Source organism: Ranitomeya imitator, chromosome 2, assembly GCF_032444005.1.
Source record: "Ranitomeya imitator isolate aRanImi1 chromosome 2, aRanImi1.pri, whole genome shotgun sequence".
Taxonomy (NCBI): domain Eukaryota; kingdom Metazoa; phylum Chordata; class Amphibia; order Anura; family Dendrobatidae; genus Ranitomeya; species Ranitomeya imitator.
The window spans coordinates 446,857,965-446,870,849 of NC_091283.1; positions in this window are offsets into that span (position 1 = coordinate 446,857,965).

The window sequence follows — 12,885 nt, forward strand, 5'->3', positions numbered from 1 at the left end:
TGTCGCTTGCTCTTGGCGGTTAAGAGGTCATTGGTGACCTTAGTTAGGGCAGGTATAGAAGAAGATCTTGTGAGGATCGGAGGTTGCGTGTAGGTAAGTACCGGGAGACGAGGTCACAGATGTATGGAGGAGACAGGTTGTGGATGGCCTTGTATATCATGATTAGGGTTTTGAACTGGAGTCTCTGGGTAATAGGGAGCCAGTGCAGGGATTGACGGAGGAGGCCGGGAATAGCGGGGGGACAGGTGGATTAGTCGGGCAGCAGAGTTTAGAATCCATTGGAGGGGTGCAAGAGTGTTAGAGGGGAGGCCACAGAGCAGGAGGTTGCAGTAGTCGAGGCGAGAGATGATGAGGGCATGGACTAGGGTTTTTGCAGATTCTTGGTTGAGGAATGTGTGGATCCAGGAGATATTTTGGAGTTGGAGTTGGCAGAAAGTGGAAAGGGCTTGGATATTTGGTTTGAACGAGAGATCAGAGTCAAGCATTAACTCAAGGTAGCGAGCTTGCCTGGCTGGGGTGAGTGGGCAGCGATGTATAGTTCTGTTAGTAGGGGTTGCGCTTATTGTCTGTCCAGTCCCTTTGTCTATCTCTATCTGTTGATGCATATGGCAGAGAATTATTTTCTGTCATATGCATCAAGAAAGCAGCAATTGAAGTTTCACATCACCAAACACAGCACAGACCTGCTTATGGCAGCTCTGCACAAGCTTAGTTATTACAAGTTCCGTTGTATCTATACTGATGTAGATGGCAGAAGATAAAGTTGGTCAGGCAGAGAGCTGTATAAGAGCACACAGTGTAAGGAGGCATAGCGTGTATTGTAAAGGTAGAATATACTCTGTCAGGGGGAGGTGCATCAGGGCTATGCTGGTAGGATGGAAACTACACTGTGCATGACTAACCAGAAGCTGTAAAACTATGCTTAATTGGAAAGTGCAGTAGAATATGTTGGCGCTATATAAGTGAAAAAATAATTATCATTATACTTTCTTTCATCCAGGACTAAGGTTCAGATCACAATTTTGGCCCAGTGTCTAAATACCACGGCCAAGCACACCCAATAGCTAGGGTGCATTCTCACCCCCCCCCCCCCACACACACACACACATTCGAGCTATGCCATCTAGCTCTCTATCAGGATGAAGGTGGCATTTCTGATATGGCCCATACCCTGGAGCCATCTGTCAGTGACCTGTGCTCTTGTCATGAGAAATGTGGAGTGACAGAACTCAGGAATGGGGAAAGTGACAATATAGACAATATGGTGGAGGTAATCTGCGGATGGGGGAGGCTGTCAGTTTAATTGATGGCAGGGTTTGTATGTGAAATAATTTTACTAATGCAGCCGCCCGCCATACTGTTTACTGTTTCTCAGAAGATGGTCAACCAGTTTTTTTTCAATTTAGTTTCAACAATCCAAATCCACCGACTCATGTAGTCAACCAAATTTTATTAACTCTATGTAAAGGCGTAGAACAGATCAGTATGGTGACATATTACACAATATAAAGGAACATGATAGAGAAGTAACAGGTTTATCATCTGCTCATTGAAGGGAAACTGTCATCCCCAATTTTTGTTTTTCAACGATTGATAAAATGTAAAATAATGACCACACAGACTTCTGATGCGCTCTGCAGACACAGCAGTCAGGCTATGTGCACACGTTGCAGATTTCCTGCGGATCCGCAGCGTTTTTTACTGCGCAGAAACGCTGCAGATCCGCAAGTGATTTACAGTACAATGTAAATCAATGGGAAAAAAATGCTGTGCTAATGGTGCAGAAAACTCCGCACTGAAAACGCTGCGGGTTAAAAGAAGGAGTATGTCATTTATTTGTGCGGATCTGCAGCGTTTCTGCACCCATTGACTTGTATTGAGTCGGGCACATCCGCATCAAAACCGCAGATCTAAAAAAGATATGCGGTTTTGCTGTGAGAAACGCTGCAGATCGGGAGGGGTGTGGGCGGAGTGTGGGCAGAGACTGTGTGTGTGCGGGGAAGATGTGCGTGTCTGTGTGCGGGTGTTTGTGTGGGTCTGCGGGGCGACCGCGGTGGTCTGCGGGGATCACGGGGGGTCTGTGCGTGGCTGCGGGGGGTCTGTGCCGGGCTGTGGGGGGTCTGTGTCGGGCTGTGGGGGGTCTGTGCTGGGCTGTGAAGGGTCTGTGCCGGGCTGTGGGGGTCTGTGCCGGGCTGTGGGGGGTCTGTGCCGGGCTGTGGGGGGTCTGCGGCGGGCTGTCGGGGGTCCTTGGGTGTGTGTGCGCTTGCAGGCATCGTCCGATGGGACTACAAGTCCCATCAGGCGATGCCTGCTACTGTGACAGTGATTGACACATTAGCCATTAATGGGACAGTAGTAGTCCCATCATCCGGCTAATATGTTGAATGTAAAAAAAAAACATGAACATACAACATACTACATACATACAACATACATACAACATACTACATACATACAACATACTACATACATACTACAATACTACATACATACAACATATATACTACATACATACAACATACTACACACATACTACATACATACAACATACATACTACATACATACAACATACATACTACATACATACTACATAAATACAACATACATACTACATACATACTACATACATACATACATACATACATACTACATACAATACATTCATACATTACATACAATACATACATACAGACATACAGTACATATAACATAGATTACATACTCACCATCACTTGCCACTTTGTTCCCGAAGCCAGTGTCACCTGTAAAAAATATTAAAATAACAAACAAACAATATACTCCCTGATCCGCAGAAATCCACAAGTGTCCCACGACGATTGTTGTGAATTCTGCTCTTGGGTTCCCTCCAGTGGTGGTAGGTGGGAATGCAGTTGTCTCTGAGTCACAGTCCTGGCCAGGTGTATCTGCTAATTGCTGTTCTGACTGGGATATTTAAGTGTGCAGGATTCATTAGCCCTTGCCAGTTGTCAATGTTTCTTTGGAAGTATTGGATCTCTGCCTGGCCTCACCTGCTTAGCTGCCAATTTCAGCAAAGATAAGTGTTCTGTTTTTGTATCTGTGGCACACTGCTGTGTGCTTGTTTCAGTTTATTCCTGCTCTGTTTGTAGGATTCACTGGAGTTGCAGACATACGCTCCTACATCTTTAGTTGGATGTAGGAAGTTTTTTGTATATTCTGCTGTGGATTTTTTGAAGGGTTTTAATACTGACCGCACAGAACTCTGTCCTATCCTGTCCTATCTAGCTAGAGTGGCCTCCTGTGCTAAATCCTGTTTTTTCTGCCTGTGTATGTTTTTTCCTCTCCGACTTACCGCCAATATTTGTGGGGGGCTGTCTATCCTTTGGGGATTTTCTCTGAGGCAAGATAGTATTCCGATTTCCATCTTTAGGGGAATTTAGTCCTCCGGCTGTGACGAGGTGTCTAGGTGTGTTAGGTACACTCCATGGCTACTTCTAATTGCGGTTTTAAGTTCAGGTTTGCGGTCAGTATAGTGGCCACTTTCTCCAGTGAAAGTTCTCATGCTGCTCCAAGGTCACCGGATCATAACAGTACAACTGGCCACAAATGAGTTAATTGCATCTCAGAAGAAGGGAGGAAAGGTCTTGAGCCATTTTTTTTTTCTTCAGTCTGTTTTGTCTTCTCCCTCTTTATCTCTGGGTGGCTGAAGAGCCTTGTGCTAGCATGAGTGTTCAGGAATTAGCTTCTCGTGTAGACCAGCTTGCTGCTAGAGTACAGGGTATTTCTGATTACATTGTTCAGACTCCTGCTTTAGAACCGAAGATTCCTACTTCTGATTTGTTTTTTGGTGACAGGTCCAAATTTTTGAGTTTTAAAAACAACTGTAAACTGTTTTTTTGCATTGAAACCTCGATCCTCCGGTGATTCCATTCAACAAGTTAAAATCATCATTTCCCTGCTGCGTGGTGATCCACAGGATTGGGCATTTTCCCTGGAATCTGGGGATCCTGCTTTGCTTAATGTAGACTTGGCAATACAAGTCTATGGGGAAAAAACGCATCCTGTGGGCACATTTGCAGGTTCCGTTTTTTCCCAAAACGACGGATTGCGACGTATGTCACAAGACGCAAGTGTGAAAGAAGCCAAACTATCCATATATCTATCTACATCTATCCATCTCATTCCTGACATTGGTATTGTCGACTACCCCCTGATTAAGTTCCTTCCCAAGGGATCACCGACCCCTTTTTCTTCCCAACCTCCGAATAACGACATGAGTCTCAAGTTGGATATAATTGGCCACAGCGGCCTTTATTATTACAAACAAAACATATAACTATAAACAGCTGGGAAGGGGTCCTTGAAGCTAAAATCTGGTGTCACCCATAGTATGAACAAGTGGACAAGAGACCAACCGTAGATTACTCTCAGCCGTTACCCCACAGGCTCGAGAGCACCAAAATACCCCGAAGGGTTACCATTGTCCACTTCCAACTTAGGAATCTGGCCCACCATTACCAAGATTCCCACAGATCACCAGACCCGCAACCAAAACTTAAACCAACTGGAGAGTCCGTATCCCGACGGACCCCCCAGGCCAATTTAGCACCAACTCCAAGGACCCCTCCCCCCGCCTACAGCCACTATGACCCGAAACATAAGGACAAACCACACCCATGAACACAACAAAAAAGGGGAGGGCGGGCGGGACTGCTCCAGATTCTGTAGAGGGGGAAGTGAACCGCTCCACCCCCCGCTCCCATCATCCCCTTCGCCAACCACTACCCCTCCCCCTGGAACGAACCACACGCCCCCACCCTTTGTTCCCTGCTCCAAACCCCCTGTCATGGCGGCTTCCACGTACGCCGCCCGGGGGGGAGGGGCGGGCGGCTCGCTCCAGCCTGTCTTGACATTGGTGTTGTCGACTACCCCCTGATTAAGTGCCTTCCCAAGGGATCACCGACCCCTTTTCCTTCCCAACCTCCGAATAACGACATGAGTCTCAAGTTGGATATAATTGGCCACAGCGGCCTTTTATTATTACAAACAAAACATATAACTATAAACAGCTGGGAAGGGGTCCTTGAAGCTAAAATCTGGTGTCACCCATAGTATGAACAAGTGGACAAGAGACCAACCGTAGATTACTCTCAGCCGTTACCCCACAGGCTCGAGAGCACCAAAATACCCCGAAGGGTTACCATTGTCCACTTCCAACTTAGGAATCTGGCCCACCATTACCAAGATTCCCCCAGATCACCAGACCCGCAACCAAAACTTATACCAACTGGAGAGTCCGTATCCCGACGGACCCCCCAGGCCAATTTAGCACCAACTCCAAGGACCCCTCCCCCCGCCACCATGAGGATACTTGACCCCCTCAAGTATCCGAAACCCCACCAACCTTAACCGCTATGGCCCGCTCAATTCCAGACTGCAACCCCAGAGCCCACAAATCAATGCCTACCGCGTTCAGATGAACCCCGTCACCCAAAAGAAATTGGTCACCACCACGCTCCAACTCAAAATGGCGCACGGCCATACCTCCGTTTCGCACAACAAAACCCGACACGGCCCGGTTCACCTTAATCCGGGCTCTATTTATCTTGTCCACCGACCTGGCGTGCCTCCAAGATGTACGAGGAACAATCTCGGACCACACGATCGACATCTCCCGAAACGAAACCCATAACCGAAGCATGTCGTGTTTAATGTCCCGTATCAACTCTCGACAAGGACGAATTCCAAGGTCGTTTCCCCCAATGTGCAGAACCAAAATGTCAGGAGGCCTATCCAGACGAATGCCATTGTGTACCTCCTCCAGGACTCTGTTCCAACTTAAACCCCGAAACCCCAACCACCTGATGACTGCCACGTCCCTGGAAAACCCGAGCTGTCTTCCATCCTGTCTGACATCGGCCCGACTCGCGCCCCAGTACACATATGAGTGGCCGACGATCCACACCAACAGCGAGGATGAACCTGAAAAACATAAACAACTTAGACAAACGCCCACACGCACAAAATATCAAACCGTTCCCAGATGCTCAAGGCCTCACATAACTCCGATAGCGGCCGGATTCCCACCGCCCAATCCTTTGCACCACCTCTGGAGCCAATCCGTTTCGCGCCGCCTCGGTGGCAGCCCCAATCCGGAAAGAATGGGAGGCGAACCTGGCAGAATCTACCCCGATGGCCTTTAAACACTGCCGAAAAACCGCTACAAACTGATATTTGGACAGGAAAGACCCATCCTCGTGACACAACAACGGCCCGTCGCCACGCGGATGCAACCTATCGAAAGCCTGCCAGCAACGAATAGGACACATCACAGAACCAGGAACTGCGCCCAAAACAACTTTTTTACCCCGCCCCATCTGATCCGTCTTAGACTTCCGAATCCAAAACTGCATTGACCCCTCGGAAACAAAAACGTCCACCGCCCACAGGCCCCCTTGACGAACCGTAGTGGGCGACACCAACTCCCCAATCCTCAACGCTCCGTAGAAGGCCAACGAAAAAGCTAAGCGAAACAGCGCAACCTCAAAACTGGAAACGCATACGTCACTCAAACGTGCCTCCAACCGCTCCAACATTTCAAAGGACACCGGGCGCCTACAATCTCCTCGGCTGCCTGATCTTCTCAGCCCCTTCGCAGCCTGCTTTACCAGAAAGGACTTTGTCGCGTCCTGAAAACCCCGAAGCCTGAAACCAAAGGCTAAAGCCGCAATCGTCCTATCCACCTTTGCTGCCGACCATCCCTGATCCGCCCCATGTCTCAACCACAGCAACAATGCCCCCACCTGGTCAAAACCCGTACTCCCGACACCGCAAGCCGCCAGCCAACTCTCCCAACTGTTCCATACCGCCTGATAAACCAACCACGTACTCGGGGCAAAGGACGCTTGGATTAAAGGCTCTGCAGCCCGGACACCACGTTCCAGAGTTCCGCCGGGCATTCCAGGCCCGTCTCCTCGGCATCCGGCGCCAGCGACCGAAAACGCTCCCACTGGAAACGAGACAAAGAATCGGCAATGCAATTATTAACACCAGGCACATGCGAAGCTGTGAAATAAGCATTCAGGTGTAAACAAGACAAAACCAACTGCCGAAGAACTCTGATCACCGGGGGAGACGCCGTCGTCAAACTGTTAATGGCGCACACCACGGCCATATTATCACAGTTAAAGCGCACCCTTTTGTTCCGAAATTCGTCGCCCCAAAGCTGCACCGCCACCAAAATCGGAAAAATTTCCAACAACGTGATGTTCCGCACCAAACCTGTTTCAAACCAGGCTTCCGGCCACCTGGCCGCACACCAACGGCCCCCAAAAAAGGCCCCAAAATCAATACCGCCTGAAGCGTCAGTGAACAAGTCTAAATCAGCATTGCCCACTGCCTCCTCCATCATCAACGAACGCCCATTGTAACAAGACAAAAAACGGTCCCAAACCTCCCAAGCCTTGTGCTCAGCTGACAAACGCACAAAATGATGCGGGGCGGTGACCCCGGCCGTAGCACTGGCCAATCTACGTGAAAAAATTCTCCCCATGGGAATAATTCGACACGCAAAATTCAACTTCCCCAAAAGCGACTGCACCTCACGTAGTGGCAATTTTTTCACACGCCTAGCTCGCGCCACCTCATCCCTCAGTCCCAACACCTTGTCCACCGGCAACCTAAACTCCCACTTCTCAGAATCGATGACAATACCCAAAAAAGACAAGCTCGTACACGGGCCCTCAGTCTTGCCCGGTGCCAACGGGACCCCGAAGCGCTCCGCCACCCAAACAACTGTCCTTAACAGGACCTCACAACATTGAGACTGCTCAGGGCCTATACACAAGAAGTCATCCAAATAATGAATTACCGAGTCCAAACCGGACACATCCCGCACCGCCCACTCCAGAAAGGAACTGAAAGCCTCGAAATAAGCACACGACAGTGAACAGCCCATCGGCAAACATCGATCAACGTAGAACGCGCCGTCCCAATAACAGCCTAACAACCTCACGCTATCGGGATGAACGGGCAACAAACGAAAGGCCGACTCAATATCAGTCTTGACCAACAACGCTCCCTTACCGCAAATGCGCACCCACCTGGCTGCCTCATCAAATGAAGTATAAACCACCGAACAGAGCTCCGGATCAATCCCATCATTAACCGACCTCCCCTTTGGGTATGACAAATGCTGAATGAGCCGGAACTTATTCGGCTCTTTCTTGGGCACAACGCCCAGGGGTGACACAACCAAATCACCCAACGCCACCTCTTTGCCTAACTTTTCAGACGCCACCGAAGCATGCAACCCGGCCGATTTCAGGTTCTTCAGCGTCGGCCGTATCGCAAAACCCGGAGCCGGTATAGAAAAACCAACATCAAACCCAGCCCGGAGTAACTCTGCCCCCTCCCTATCGGGATACCTATTTAGATAGGGGGCCATCGCGTCCAACCTCACCGGAGTCGCCCCCTTTGGGATTACCCTCTGGCCTCCCTTTCTTCTTAAAACATTTGGAGGCTCCATGGGAGGCGCCATTGCAGTGCGAGCACAAATGCTTGAACTTGCAAGTCGCCCCGAACTTACATTGGCCCTCGTTGAACTGCCAACACACGCCATGCTTCTGACTTCCGGATTGACCCGCCTGACCCCCGGCTCCCGCAGAGGAGCCCTGTCCAAAGCCTTGGCCGGAAGATCCGGCCCCCCCTGAAAGGATTGACCGAACTTCGTCGGCGCCATTACACGTAACCACAAACCGATGTCCTTCTGATCCCATCTGATCACTGGACGAACCGCCTTCCGCTGCCGGAACTGCTCATCGTATCGTAACCATGCTTGACCACCATAAGCCCTATGCGCCTCCCCTATGGAATCCATATAACAAAACAAGGCTGAGCAATTCTCGGGAGCCTTTTCGCCAATAACACTTGCCAAAATCGCGAATGCCTGAAGCCAGTTCACAAACGTCTGAGGAATAAGTCGCCAACGCCGCTTCTCCTCATCCTCCTTCTTACTATCCTCTTTTTTATTCTTGTCCAAGTTAAATTTCTCCAATGGTAACAGTGAAAATATCTCCACGTACTCATCTTTCCAAATCTTCTCGCGCACTTCCTTCTTCAAATGCGCCCCCAACGGCCCTTCAAAGCACACATACACCTCACCACGTGCCTTATCATCCAGCCGAATACCCCCTTCCTTCTCCTTTTCCGTCTCTACTGACACCTACTCTGGTCACCCGAACCGCTACCTAACAACGTTAACCCCGATTCGGCCGATCCAACCCAAGCTGACAAAGGGGACGGCCCTGCCCTTCCGCTGTTCAACCGTGACAACAACTCCCGCACCCCCGACAACAACTCGCCCACCCCTTCCCGAATCGTATCCGCACGTACCGTGACTCCCTCACCGCGCTCCACGCACCCCCCAACCCGATCAACCGAAGTCATAATCGGCGTCGACCACGCCGGGGACAAACAAAACATAGAGTGGTTCTCACCAGGCTGCAGGGGCGCAGCAGTCCCTACAGCCGCCGCCGTCGTCGCCGTCCCGCCGTCTCTTGCCTGCGAAGCCGTCTGTGCGTTCACCCGGACGTGGACCTCGCTCCTCACCGATCCAGCTGCTCCGCCACCAGCAGAGGGGACCGTGCCGACTCCATCACTCCGGGAGGCCGCCAGGAATCCGTCGGGCCCCGACCTGGACCCGCTGACCACAGCGCCGCCATCTACCGCCGTCCCCTGGAGTGGTGCGGGCCCGATCGCAGCTGCATGGGGGGAATGGCGTACCCTGGCTGAGCCTGGCAGCCCCGCCGAGTCTGGGGCGCCGCCTGCTGCTGGAATGCTCCCCCGCCGTCTCGTGGTGCCGCCGGAACCAGGCCGCCCGGGACGGGCATAACCGCCGCGGCCCGCCGTGCTCACGCCGCGTCCTGCAGCTGCTCTGACGCGCATGGGCCCACCCCCCCGGGTAGATGAGGGAGAGGGCCCAACTGCCGCCGCAGGCCCCAGCGCGGCAGCTGGATTCCTCCCGGACCGCGGCCTGCTGGGGCGCTTGCAAGCAGGCACGCGGCCCGGAGGGTCCCGTGAGGGGCTCCTGCACCGCCGCTGGGGCGCCGGGGCAGCATCTGGTGATAGCCGCTGAGGGGGGCGCACACGCCTAGAGCGCCGCTCACCGGGCCCAGCCGCCAATGGATCGGGGGAAACAGCGCCGCTGCCGCTGGCGCCTCCCAGGATGCCCGCCAATTGCGCCTCCAGCCAGCCGGGCGGCTACGCCGCCGCCGCCGCTCGCAGTTGTGACAGTACCTGGTCGATGTCTGCCATATTCGACGCAGGTACCAGCGCTCGTGACTGCTCCAGATTCTGTAGAGCGGGAAGTGAACCGCTCCACCCTCCGCTCCCATCATCCCCTTCGCCAACCACTACCCCTCCCCCTGGAACGAACCACACGCCCCCACCCTTTGTTCCCTGCTCCAAACCCCCTGTCATGGCGGCTTCCACGTACGCCGCCCGGGGGGAGGGGCAGGCGGCTCGCTCCAGCCTGTCTTTCTATCTATCTATCTATCTATCTATCTATCTATCTATCTATCTATCTATCTATGTATTTCAGGCCAGCGTCACACTTGGCGTAGGAAAATACGGTCCGTTTTTTACTGGCACAATACGTAGAAATGTTCCCAAAACAGTGTTCTGTATGTAATCCGTTGGTAAGACTTTCATTGGCGGAATTTTTGCGCAATACGCTGACAAACGCAGCATGCTGCTATTTTCTACGCCCGTAAAATGCGGCTGTGAAATATACGGCAGATAGGAGCTGCCCCATAGAGAATCATTGGTCCGTGTGCAATGTGTTGTTTTTGCGCCTCTCATACGTCCGTAAAACTCTCTAGTGTGATGCCGGCCTCATTCCTTCTATCTCATTCCTTCTATCTATCTATCTATCTATCTATCTATCTATCTAACTATCTATCTATCTAGCTATGTGTAATGGAGTGTGGGTTGGACAAATGTAAAAGAGGAGGTTGGACAAGAAATTACATCACAAATTTTTATTTTTTTTGTCAATAATAGATCTACAGGTCCTTCTCAAAAAATTAGCATATAGTGTTAAATTTCATTATTTACCATAATGTAATGATTACAATTAAACTTTCATATATTATAGATTCATTATCCACCAACTGAAATTTGTCAGGTCTTTTATTGTTTTAATACTGATGATTTTGGCATACAACTCCTGATAACCCAAAAAACCTGTCTCAATAAATTAGCATATTTCACCCATCCAATCAAATAAAAGTGTTTTTTAATAACAAACAAAAAAACCAACAAATAATAATGTTCAGTTATGCACTCAATACTTGGTCGGGAATCCTTTGGCAGAAATTACTGCTTCAATGCGGCGTGGCATGGAGGCAATCAGCCTGTGACACTGCTGAGATGTTATGGAGGCCCAGGATGCTTCAATAGCGGCCTTAAGCTCATCCAGAGTGTTGGGTCTTGCGTCTCTCAACTTTCTCTTCACAATATCCCACAGATTCTCTATGGGGTTCAGGTCAGGAGAGTTGGCAGGCCAATTGAGCACAGTAATACCATGGTCAGTAAACCATTTACCAGTGGTTTTGGCACTGTGAGCAGGTGCCAGGTCGTGCTGAAAAATGAAATCTTCATCTCCATAAAGCATTTCAGCCGATGGAAGCATGAAGTGCTCCAAAATCTCCTGATAGCTAGCTGCATTGACCCTGCCCTTGATGAAACACAGTGGACCAACACCAGCAGCTGACATGGCACCCCACACCATCACTGACTGTGGGTACTTGACACTGGACTTCAGGCATTTTGGCATTTCCTTCTCCCCAGTCTTCCTCCAGACTCTGGCACCTTGATTTCCGAATGACATGCAAAATTTGCTTTCATCAGAAAAAAGTACTTGGGACCACTTAGCAACAGTCCAGTGCTGCTTCTCTGTAGCTCAAAAGTGGCTTTACCTGGGGAATGCGGCACCTGTAGCCCATTTCCTGCACACGCCTGTGCACGGTGGCTCTGGATGTTTCCACACCAGACTCAGTCCACTGCTTCCTCAGGTTCCCCAAGGTCTGGAATCGGTCCTTCTCCACAATCTTCCTCAGGGTCCGGTCTCCTCTTCTCGTTGTACAGCGTTTTCTGCCACATTGTTTCCTTCCAACAGACTTACCATTGAGGTGCCTTGATACAGCACTCTGGGAACAGCCTATTTGTTGAGAAATTTCTTTCTGGGTCTTACCCTCTTGCTTGAGGGTGTCAATGATGGCCTTCTTGACATCTGTCAGGTCGCTAGTCTTACCCATGATGGGGGTTTTGAGTAATGAACCAGGCAGGGAGTTTATAAAAGCCTCAGGTATCTTTTGCATGTGTTTAGAGTTAATTAGTTGATTCAGAAGATTAGGGTAATAGGTCGTTTAGAGAACCTTTTCTTGATATGCTAATTTATTGAGACAGGTTTTTTGGGTTATCAGGAGTTGTATGCCAAAATCATCAGTATTAAAACAATAAAAGACCTGACAAATTTCAGTTGGTGGATAATGAATCTATAATATATGAAAGTTTAATTGTAATCATTACATTATGGTAAATAATGAAATTTAACACTATATGCTAATTTTTTGAGAAGGACCTGTATATTTAGCTTTCAAAAACGCATCGAAAACCGCAGCAAAAACGCAACAAAACCGCACCTGCGTTTTCTGGCAAGGGAAGAATCTGCAGCAGAAATTCCTAAGGGTATGTGTCCACATTCAGGATTGCATCAGGATTTGGTCAGGATTTGAGCATTGTAAGGACATGCTGCGTTCTGAAAAGACGCGCCGCATGTCCGTTTCCGCGGGTCTGCTGCATGCGTCTTTTAATGCATAGTGGAGACGGGATTTCATGAAATC